Here is a 12594-nt window from a genome sequence, read left to right as displayed (position 1 = left end):
AAACGATTGCTCCAGCTAAATGAGCTAGAGGAATTCAGATTCACAGCTTTCGAAAACGCCAAGCTTTATAAAGAAAAATAAAAAAAGTGGTATGACAGAAAGGTGTCATCTAGAATCTTTGAACCAGGACAGAAGGTTCTGTTGTTTAACTCTAGACTCAGGCTATTCCCCGGGAAATTGAAATCCCGGTGGAGGGGACCATACGTGATTACAAGTGTATCACCATATGGTTATGTGGAGCTTCAAGATATTGATTCTGTTAAGAAGTTCATTGTCAATGGACAGAGAATCAAGCATTATCTTGAAGGCAACATTGAGCAAGAATGCTCAAGGCTGAAGCTAGATTAAAAGCTCAGCAAGGTCTAGCTAAAGACAATAAAGAAGCGCTTGCTGGGAGGCAACCCAGCTATGGGGCAACAATCCTCTAAGCATTTTGCCCTATTTCTATTTTTATTTTTATTTGTTTATATAGAGTCCGTTGATAACAAGGTAAATAATCATTTACAGAAGACCTCGGCACACAAAGCAGGGAAAAAGAGCTCACTGGTAAGAACACGCCAGTAATGGTAGCAATCTGGGCGTTCAACGCCAGAAATGGGCACCCACTGGGCGTTGAACGCCAGTAATGGCAGCAGTTGGGCGTTGAACGCCCAGGAGAGCAGCATTTGGGCGCTGAACGCCCAAAACAGGCAGTGTTTGGGCGTTCAAATGCCAGGAGAGCAAGGAGGAGCCAAATCCATTTTTCTACACGTATTTCCATTCTAATTTCAAATTTTATGTTTCAAGGCATGATTTTTACATGAACATGTTAAGAACCCTGATTTCTAAAATCCTTAAATTCTAAAAATCCATCTTTCCAAATTCAATCCAACTCTTTTCAAATCTTTTCTGAAAACAAATCTATCTTTTTCACTCTAAAATCTTTTCAAATAATCCATATCTTTTTCAAATCTCCATATTATCTTTTTCAAAAAATTCAGATTTATCTTTTTCAAAAATCTATCATATCTTTTCAAAAGTAAACTATATCTTCTATCTTATCTTTTTCAACTCAATCTTTTTATCTTATCTTTTCCAATTTTTCAAAAACCCACCCCCCCATCCTTTTAAATTTGGGTTCGGCCTCCCTCCTCCTCCATCAACAATTGCACCTAGCTCTCCTTCTATCCCTCTCCTTTCTTTTCTTTTGCTTGAGGACAAGCAAACCTCTAAGTTTGGTGTGTTTATCCGAGATCACTAAGATCATGGCTCCTAAAGGAAAACAACCCACTCCAAGAGGCAAGAAAGAGAGCGTTCCAAAACCACTTTGGAATCAAGGGAAGTTCTTATCTAAAGAACATTCAGACCATTATCTTAAAGTAATGGGTCTGAGATCAGTGATCCCGAAAGTTAGATTCGATCTGAAAGAAGATGAATATCCGGAGATCCAGGAGCAAATTCGAATCAGGAACTGGGAAGTCCTAGCTAATCCTGAAACGAAAGTGGGAAGGAACATGGTCCAGGAGTTCTATGCTAATATGTGGCAGACTGACAAGCAAAAACTATCTGGAACTGCCTTCTATGAATTTCGGACCATGGTCAGAGGAAAGATTGTTCATACCACCCCTGACAAGATCAGAGAGATCTTAAAGCTACCTCAGCTAAAGGATGATCCAGACTCCTTCAACAGGAGGATGATAAGAGCAGACATTGACCTGGATAAGATTCTAGAGGACATATGTATCCCTGGAGCCAGGTGGACCACCAACACAAAGGGTGTCCCAAATCAACTCAAGAGAGAGGATCTCAAACCAGTCGCCAGAGGATGGCTGGACTTCATTGGGCGTTCTCTGTTGCCCACTAGCAATCGTTCTGAAGTCACAGTTAAAAGAGCAGTGATGATCCATTGCATCATGATGGGAAAGGAAGTGGAGGTTCATCAGCTGATTTCAACTGAACTCTACAAAATTGCTAACAAAAATTCTAAAGAGGCCAGGTTGGCTTATCCAAGCGTGATTTCTCTGCTCTGCAAGGACGCTGGAGTAAGGATGGGAATAACTGAGTATATCCCAATTGAGAAGCCTATTACCAAAGCATCAATGGAAAAATAACAAGCACAGGAGGATCCCATCAAGAAGAGAGCACAAGAATTCCTCCCAGAGATCCCTCAATCTGAATACTAGGAGTATCTTGAGACGTCTGTTACCAAGATACGGGAAGCCATGGAGCAAATAATAAAAGAACAGAAGGAACACAGTCAAATGCTGACCTATATGTTTAAAGAACAAGAGGAGCAAGGGTGTGACTTAAGGGAATCGAAGCGCCAAAAGTCTTCTCTTGTAGGACCAAGCACCCCAAGGATCAGAGGAACCCCCGTTCCCCCAGAATAAAGGTTGTTAATTTCCAATTTCTGCCTTAACTCTGTGACAGTGTCCTTATAGAAGTTTACCTTAGGAGTCATATAGTAGTAATTAGTATCTATTTTGATTTTATCTCCAATTAAGCTATAGTTTATTTTTCTCATCATCAGCAAACATGAATAAAGTAGTAGATCTTTTGAATAAGAGGCAATAAAATTTAAAGTTTTAATAAGAGAAATTCTAATTAGTTAAATGTGGTGGCAATGCTTTCTGTCTTCTGAATGAATGCTTGAACAGTGCATATGTCTTTTGAATTTGTTGTTTAAGACTGTTAAATATGTTGGTTCTTGAAAGAATGATGAACATGAGACATGTTATTGATAATCTGAAAAATCATAAAAATGATTCTTGAAGCAAGAAAAAGCAGCAAAGAACAAAGCTTGCAAAAAAAAAAGAGAGAAAAAGTAAGCAGAAAAAGCCAATAACCCTTAAAACCAAAAGGCAAGGGCAAATGAAAAGGATCCCAAGGCTTTGAGCATCAGTGGATAGGAGGGCCTAAAGGACTAAAATCCTGGTCTAAGCGGCTAAACCAAGCTGTCCCTAACCATGTGCTTGTGGCGTGAAGGTGTCAAGTGAAAACTTGAGACTGAGCGGTTAAAGTCAAGGTCCAAAGCAAAAAGAAGAGTGTGCTTAAGAACTCTGGACACCTCTAATTGGGGACTTTAGCAAAGCTGAGTCACAATCTGAAAAGGTTCACCCAGTTATGTGTCTGTGGCATTTATGTATCCGGTGGTAATACTGGAAAACAAAGTGCTTAGGGCCACGGCCAAGACTCATAAAGAAGCTGTGTTCAAGAATCATCACACTGAACTAAGAGAATCAATAACACTATCTGAATTCTAAGTTCCTATAGATGCCAATCACTCTGAGCTTCAATGGATAAAGTGAGATGCCAAAACTGTTCAGAAGCAAAAAGCTACTAGTCCCGCTCATCTAATTAGAATCTGAGCTTCAATCAAAAACTCTGAGATATTATTGCTTCTCAACCTATTAGTCTTCTATTTTATTTATCTAGTTGCTTGAGGACAAGCAACAGTTTAAGTTTGGTGTTGTGATGAGCGGATATTTTATACGCTTTTTGGGGTTAATTTCATATAGTTTTGAGTATGTTTTAGTTAGTTTTTAGTCTATTTTCATTAGTTTTTAGGAAAAATTCATATTTCTGGACTTTACTATGAGTTGTGTGTTTTTCTGTAATTTCAGGTACTTTTCTGACTGAAATTGAAGGAGCTGAGCAAAAATCTGATTCAGGCTGAAAAAGGACTGCTGATGCTGTTGGATTCTGACCTCCCTGCACTCAAAGTGGATTTTCTAGAGCTACAGAACTCGAAATGGCATGCTTCCAATTGCGTTGGAAAGTAGACATCCAGGGCTTTCCGGAAATATATAATAGTCCATACTTTGCACAAGGATAGACGACGTAAACTGGCGTTCAACGCCAGTTCTCTACCCAATTCTGGCGTCCTGCGCCAGAAAAGGATCAAAAGATGGAGTTGAACGCCCAAACTGGCATAAAAACTGGCGTTCAACTCCACAAATGGCCTCTGCACGTGAATTACTTAAGTCTCAGCCCAGCACACACCAAGTGGGCCCCAGACGTGGATCTCTGCATCATCCATCATAGTTTACTCATTTTTTGTAAACCTAGGCTACTAGTTTAGAATTTAAACAACTTTTAGAAACTTATTTGGTACCTCATGATATTTTTAGATCTGAACTTTGTATTCTCTGACGGCATGAGTCTCTAAACCCCATCGTTGGGGGTGAGGAGCTCTGCTGTGTCTCGATGAATTAATGCAAGTACTCCTGTTTTCCATTCAAACACGCTTGTTCCTATCTAAGATGTTCATTCGCGCTTAACTGTGTTGAAGGTGATGATCCGTGACATTCATCACCTTCCTCAAATCATGAACGTGTGCCTGACAACCACCTCCATTCTATATACGGTTGAATGAGTATCTCTTAGATTCCTTAATCAGAATCTCCATGGTATAAGCTAGAACTGATGGCGGCATTCATGAGAATCTGGAAAGTCTAAACCTTGTCTGTGGTATTCCGAGTAGGATTCAAGGATTGAATGACTGTGACGAGCTTCAAACTCCTGAAGGCTGGGCGTTAGTGACAGACGCAAAAGGATAGTGAATCCTATTCCAACCGGATCGAGAACCAACCGGTGATTAGCCGTGCTGTGACAGAGCGCGTGAGCGTAGTTTTCACTGGAAGGATGGAAGGTAGCCATTGACAACAGTGATCCACCAACACACAGCTTGCCATAGGAGGACGTGCGTGCGTGAATCAGAAGACAGAGGAAAGCAGAGATTCAGAAGACAAAGCATCTCCAAAACTCCAACATATTCTCAATTACTACATAACAAGTAACCTTTAATTTATGCTCTCTTGTTTATTTGCAAATCAACTGATAAATATAATTGACTTCCTGACTAAGATTTACAAGATAACCATAGATTGCTTCAAACCAACAATCTCCGTGGGATTCGACCCTTACTCACGTAAGGTATTACTTGGACGACCCAGTGCACTTGCTGGTTAGTGGTACGAGTTGTGAAAAGCGTGATTCATAATTCGTGCACCACCTAGCAACCTTTTGTTTTGACAAACAAAAGTAACTTTCTAGCTTTTGAGGTAGATTTTGGTAGCCTCTGAATCTTTATAACTTTGTAGATTATATTATGCTTTCACGCTTAACTTGGTATCTTTTTTTGTTTTCTGAGGATGTTGGAACCTTGCAGCTCGACCTTTTTTGGATTGCTTTGTTCTTTTGTAGCTTGAATCCTTTTGTGGTTGTGGTTATGTGGGTCTAACTTGTTCTTTGTTTTTCTCGTTCTTGCTTGTGTTTCTGACGATCTATAACCGGTTTCTTCAAGTTGGTCCTCCAAGTTATTTTTGTAATCCTCTTTCTTGGATTTTTGTTAGATCTCTTTCAGGGATTACTTTTATAACTTGTTTAGTAGTAGGAGTACGACTTCGTTATGTCGGTCTCCTTTAAGTTATTTTTATAAATAACTTTTTAGTAGTAGGAGTCTGACTTCGTTATATCGGTCTCCTTTAAGTTACATTTGCAAATAACTTTTTAGTAGTAGGAGTCCGACTTCGTTATATCGGTCTCCTTTAAGTTACATTTGCAAATAACTTTTTAGTAGTAGGAGTCCGACTTCGTTATATCGGTCTCCTTTAAGTTACATTTGCAAATAACTTTTTAGTAGTAGGAGTCTGACTTCGTTATATCGGTCTCCTTTAAGTTACTTTTGCAAATAACTTTTTAGTAGTAGGAGTCCGACTTCGTTATATCGGTCTCCTTTAAGTTACCTTCGCAAATAACTTTTTAGTAGTAGGAGTCCGACTTCGTTATATCGGTCTCCTTTAACTTATTTTTGTAGTCCTCTTTTTTGGACCTTTATCAGGTCTCTTTCAGGGACTACTTGTATAACTTTTTGGTTTTGGGCTGACTTTGTTTTGTCGGGCCCTTCTAAGTTAAAGTAATCCTCTTTAATAGGGTTGGCCAGACCTCTTTCCAGGGTTTACTTATAACTTGGGTTGACTTGGTCCGACTTCTTAACGTCGGCCAGTCTTTAAGTTATTATTTTAGCAATCCGTAAGATCTCGTCAGGTTCTTTTTTAGATCACTTTCGATAACTTCTTACATTATTCTGTGTTCATCTTTGCCGATTTGTAGAAAGTGGTTGTCATCTCTAGATCGTCCTTTGGGTGAATCACGTTTTCACCTTTATCAGACGGTTGTCTTTATCATGATTGTGCAGTGAAATTGTTTTTCACTTTCTGCCGATCGGTTGCTTTATAATCGGATGATGAATGCTTCAGAATAATGCGTCTTGAAATCTTGTAGAATATCTAAGATATATTTTATTCAAAGAAAAAGTGCAAATATATACATATGGGATCATCCTTTTAAGGCAGATAGTGTCTGAGTCTCAACTTGGTGCCTCATTAAAAAACCTTTTCAGAAAAAAGAGTGCATCCAACAATGAGATCTTTATCTTTTCTAACTGTAGTACCTTCTTAGGTTGCAGGCGTCCCATGATCTGGGAAGCTCTCGTCCATCGAGTTCAGACAGTCTGTAGTAGCCCTTCCCAAGTACTTCTACAACTCGGTAGGGTCCTTTCCAGTTTGCTGTCAATTTTCCTTCTCCTGGTCGAGTTGTTCCGATATCATTTCGGATTAGGATGAGATCGTTTTCCGCGAAACTTCTCGGCACTACCCTTTGATTATATCTGGAAGCCATTCGACATTTTAGCGCTTCTTCCCTGATCCGAGCTCTTTCTTGGATTTCGGGTAGCAGGTCAAGCTCTTCCTTCTGGAGTTGGGAGTTTGCTCCCTCATTATAATGAACTACTCTGGGCGATCCTTCCTCAATCTCTATTGGAATCATTGCCTCTATTCCATATGCTAATCGGAAGGGGGATTCCTTTGTGGTGGAATGTGGCATCGTTCGATATGCCCATAGGACCTGTGGAAGCTCTTCTGCCCATGCTCCCTTTGCATCTTGCAATCTCCATTTTAACCCGGCCAATATAACTTTGTTAGCAGCTTCGGCCTATCCATTGGCTTGTGGATGTTCAACGGAGGTGTACTGGTGCTTTATATTCAAGTCGGCTACTAGTTTTCTGAAGCCTGCATCTGTGAATTGAGTGCCATTGTCTGTGGTTATTGAATGTGGAACCCCGAACCTTGTGACAATGTTTCTATATAAGAATTTTCGGCTTCTTTGAGCGGTGGTGTTGGCTAGGGGCTCTGCCTCAATCCACTTTGTAAAGTAGTCTACCCCGACTATGAGAAATTTAACTTGTCCTGATCCCTGGGGGAAGGGGCCGAGAAGATCGAGTCCCCATTTTGCAAACGGCCAAGGTGAAGTCACGCTGATGAGCTCTTCTGGCGGGGCGATGTGAAAGCTGGCATGTTTCTGACATGGTGGATATGTCTTTACAAATTTTGTAGCTTCTTTATGTAGAGTTGGCCAATAAAAGCCCGCCCGGAGTACTTTTTTGGCGAGAGCCCGTGCTCCAAGATGATTGTCACAAATGCCGCCGTGTACTTCTTCTAGTACTTCCCTTATGTTGGAGGTCGGCACGCATTTTAGTAATGGTATTGAGATCCCTCTTTTGTAGAGGACATTGTTTATGATGGTGTAGTACTGTGCCTCCCTTTTTAACCTCTTTGCCTCCTTTTTTTCTGTAGGGAGTGTTCCTGCTTTGAGGTAGTTGATTATGGGGGTCATCCATCCTTGGTCCTGATTTATTATGGCTAGGACTTTTTCCTCTTCCGAGATTGATGGGTTCTGTAGTATTTTCTGGATGAGGCTTCTATTGTTGCCCCCTGGTTTGGTGCTGGCTAGTTTCGAGAGTGCGTCAGCTCGGGCATTCTGTTCGCGGGGTATGTGGCAGATCTTATATTCCCCGAGTTGTCCGAGCTGTTCCTTGGTTTTATCCAAATATTTTTTCATGGTAGGGTCCTCGGCTTGATAATTCCCTGTTATCTGTGAGGTGACTACTTGTAAATCGCTGTAAATGTTGAGTTTTTGAACTCCAACCTCTTTAGCCAGCTTCAAACCAGCTAATAAAGCTTCATACTCGGCCTGGTTGTTCGAGGCCGGGAACCCGAACTTGAGGGAGAGCTCGACTTGGGTTCCTTGATTGCTTTCTATTATCACGCCTGCGCCACTTCCCGTTTTATTTGAAGAACCATCCACATAGACATTCCATTCTGTGGGGGTTTCCAGGGCATCTGTGAATTCTACAATAAAGTCGGCCAGATACTGCGATTTGATGGCCGTCCGAGGTTCGTATTGGAGGTCAAACTCTGATAACTCTACTGCCCATTGTAAAATTCTGCCTGCTAAATCTGTTTTCTGTAGTATTCCTTCTATGGGCTGGTTGGTTCGAACCTTAATGGTGTGAGCCTGGAAGTACGGGCGAAGTCATCGAGATGTTAGAATGAGAGCATAGGCAAACTTTTCTATCTTCTGGTAGTTCAGCTCGGATCCCTGTAGTGCTTTGCTAATGAAGTATACAAGTTGTTGCCCACTTTCGTCTTCTCTGACTAGTGCTGAGGCTATTGCCCGGCTTCCTACTGCGAGATATAATATGAGCGGTTCTCCTTCTCGTGGTCGAGATAAGATAGGCGGCCATCCTAAGAACACCTTGAAGTCTTGGAAGGCCTGTTCACATTCTGTCGTCCATTCGAACTGCTTTCCCTTCCTTAAAGTAGCATAGAAGGGGAGAGATCTTATCGTTGCCCCTGCTAAAAACCTGGATAGGGCGGGCAATCTCCCATTGAGTTGCTGCACTTCTTTGACACAGGTGGGGCTCTTCATGTTTTGTATGGCTTGGCATTTATCCGGGTTTGCTTCAATTCCTCTTTGTGTGAGCATGAAACCTAGGAATTTGCCTACTTCTACTACAAAGGTGAATTTTGCAGGATTGAGTCGCATGTCATGCTTCCTTATAGTGTCGAACACTTGAGTCAGGTCGGACAGTAGTGTGTCTTCGTTTTGTGTCTTTATTAACATGTCGTCTACATAGACTTCCATGATTTTTCTGATGTGGTCTGAGAAAACTTTGTTCATTAGCCTTTGATAAGTAGCACCCGCGTTTTTTAGACCGAAAGGCATCACGATGTAGTAGTAATTTTCTTTCGGCGTTAAAAACGAGGTCTTTTCTTGATTTGGTGGATACATGGCGATTTGGTTGTATCCCGAATATGCGTCCATAAACGAAAGGTATTTATATCCGGAGGAAGCATCTACCAGAGCGTCGATACTTGGGAGTGGGTAAGGATCTTTTGGGCAGGCTTTGTTGAGATCGGTGTAATTAGTACACATTCGCCACTTCCCATTTGATTTTTTCACAAAGACGACGTTGGCTAACCATAGTGGATACTTGACTTCTCTTATGAATCCTGCCTCTAGTAGTGCATGTACCTGCTCTTCCACAGCTTGGGATCGCTCAGCTCCCAGTTTCCTTCGTCTCTGCTGCACCGGCCGAGATCCTGGATAGACCGCCAACTTGTGGCTCATTAGCTTAGGGTCTATTCCCGGCATGTCTGTGGCTTTCCGTGCGAAGAGGTCAACATTATCTCGTAAGAATTGTATTAGTAATTCTTTTGAGTCTCCTCTTAGGATCGTGCCGATATTAGTTGTTTTATCCGAGGTGTCTCCGATCTGAATCTTCTCTGTCTCACCTTCTGGCTGCGGACGGAGTTCTTCTCGTCGCTGAACTCCACCAAGTTCAATTGTATGAAACTCTTCCCCTCTGCCTCTGAGGTTTAGACTTTCGTTATAACAGCGGCGTGCCATCTTTTGATCTGCCTTTATCGTGGCTATCCCTTCTATAGTTGGGAATTTCATGCATATATGTGGGGTCGAGACTATCATGCCGAGTTGATTAAGTGTTGTCCGACCTATTAGAGCATTGTAGGCTGAACTTACGTTGACCACAATGTAGTCTATTTTGAGGGTCCTGGATTGGTTCCCTTTTCCGAAGGTTGTGTGTAGCGATACGTATCCTAGTGGTTGTACCGGGGTGTCTCCTAGTCTAAACAGACTATTCGGGTATGCTCTAAGCTCCTTTTCATCTAAGCCGAGTTTGTCGAAGGCTGTTTTGAATAAGATGTCGGCAAAACTCCCTTGGTCTACTAATGTACGGTGTAGATTGGCGTTTGCCAGTATGATAGTGATGACCATGGGATCGTCGTGTCCCGAGATGATGCCGGATGCGTCCTCTTTAGTGAATGTTATTGCCGGGATGTCGGGTGCTTCCTCCTTTCCCTCGACATGATATACTTCTTTGAGATATCTTTTTCGGGATGATTTGGAGATCCCCCTCCTACGAATCCGCCGTGTATCATGTGGACGTGTCTTTCTGGTGTCCGAGGTGATCGTTCAGCTCGTCCGTCATCTTCGTCCCTTCGTCTCTTTCTTTGGTCATCATCTCGGGTGGCTAGAAATCGATCTAATTTTCCTTCTCTCACCAATTTTTCTATGATATTTTTCAAGTCGAAGCATTCGTTGGTGGAGTGCCCTCGGACTCGATGGTATTCACAATATTCCTTCCGGTTTCCTCCTCCTCTTTTGCCTTCGAGTGGTCGTGCTGGGGGGATTTTCTCTGTGTGGCAGACTTCTTTGTATACGTCGACCAGGGATGCCCTGAGAGGAGTGTAGTTATGGTATTTTTTGATTTTCTCCCCCTGTCGATCTTCTTTCCTTTTGAAGTCCTTGTCTTTGTCTCGGTAGGGGATCCCAGATTTTGAGGTTTCTCCCAGCCGAGCGTTCTCTTCCATGTTGATGTATTTTTCTGCTCGCTCCTGTACTTCGTCTAAGGAGGTAGGGTACTTTTTTGATATAGATTGGCTAAAAGGTCCCTCTCGTAGGCCATTGATGAGCCCCATGATGGCGGCCTCTGTTGGTAAACTTTGTATGTCCATGCATGTTTTGTTGAATCTTTCCATGTAGTTGCGGAGGCTCTCCCGATCTCCTTGCTTGATCCCTAGTAAGCTGGGTGCGTGCTTGGCCTTATCTTTCTGGATAGAGAATTTGGCCAGGAACTTTTTGGCCAGGTCGTCGAAGTTTGATATGGACTTTGGAGGTAAGTTGTCGAACCATCTGATCACCGTTTTCGTGAGAGTTGTTGGAAAAGCTTTGCAGCGAACGGCATCTGAGGCGTCGGTAAGGTACATTCTGCTTCTGAAATTGCTGAGATGATGGTTGGGATCTGTGGTGCCGTCGTACAAAATCATATCCGGGAGTTTTAAATCTTTTGGAATTTTGGTTTTCATGATTTCCCTGGTGAATGGATCTTGTTTTTTGCGTGAATTTTCCTCAGGGGTAATCAGAGAAGTTTTTGATTTGAGATCGGCTTCTAACTGTTGTAGTTTCTCTTCCAATTCTCGGCGTCGCCGTACCTCCCTTTGTAGATCCTTTCTGATCTCTCGTTGTTGTTGGGTTTCTTTCTCAAGTTGCTTTAAGCGATCTTGAAGTGCTTCTATTGCTCCCGGGTTTGCTGAATTTTTGTCTCTGTTGGATTCCGGGGTATCTTTCGGTGTGGTGTCCGCGTTTTTGTACGGCGTTCTGTTTTCTAGATCTGAGTCGTGGTCGTTGTCATGGCCGTCTGCCATGGTGTTGGGATGACTTCCAGATTCCCCGGCAACGGCGCCAATGTTCCAAGGGTTACCTGAAACTAGAGGTTGATCTCGGTCGAGATCTTCTGTTCTGATCGGTACCGATGTGTTCGGCCGGTGGGGGGCGGCCGGAGCGATGGTGTCCGACTTGCTGGCTGGCTGTACTGCTGATTCCTTCGTCACCGGAGGGTGGGGGGTACCTGCAAGAGACTCCGATGCTTAAGTTAGCATGGGTATTAAACAGGTTTTATGTAGAATCAGAGTATGAGTTATACCTGGGTGCTCCAGTGTATTTATAGTGGTGTAGAGTGACCTTTTTAGATAAGATAAGTTAGTTATCTTATCTTATCTTATCTTATCTTATCTTTGGGTGAGGTCAGCTTATCTTCAATGGAACCGCCCTTCTCTCTGTAAGCTTGGGCTGCCTTTGGATTGGGCTGTGTTCCTTCATTTGGGCCCTTTACTGGGCTTTCCTGTCGATTTGGCCGAGTTCTTCGTAAAGAAGTCGGTCCGCTTGACCTAAACTGGTCGGTCGCTTTGCTACTGAACATCCCGGTTCGGACAGCTCAACCCAGGGTATGAACAACCGTGATGAGCTTCAAACTCGCGAGTGTTAGGCGTGTGACAGACGCAAAAGGATCAATGGATCCAATTCCAACATGATCAAGAACCGACAGATGATTAGTCGTGCGGTGACAGCGTGCGTAGAACATTTTCACTGAGAAGATGGGAAGTAGCCATTGACAACGGTGATGCCCAACATAAAGCTTGCCATGGAAAGGAGTATGAATGATTAGAAGAAGGCAATAGGAAAGCAGAGGTTCAGGAGGAACAAAGCATCTTCATATGCTTATCTGAAATTCCTACCAATGAATTATATAAGTATCTCTATCTCTATCTTTATTGTATGTTTTATTTATCTTTAATTATCAATCCTCCATAACCATTTGAATCCGCCTGACTGAGATTTACAAGATGACCATAGCTTGCTTCAAGCCGACAGTCTCCGTGGGATCCACCCTTACTCACGTAAGGTATTACTTGG

Source organism: Arachis ipaensis, chromosome B9, assembly GCF_059453495.1.
Source record: "Arachis ipaensis isolate K30076 ecotype BB chromosome B9, ASM5945349v1, whole genome shotgun sequence".
Taxonomy (NCBI): domain Eukaryota; kingdom Viridiplantae; phylum Streptophyta; class Magnoliopsida; order Fabales; family Fabaceae; genus Arachis; species Arachis ipaensis.
This window is presented reverse-complemented; position numbering follows the sequence as displayed.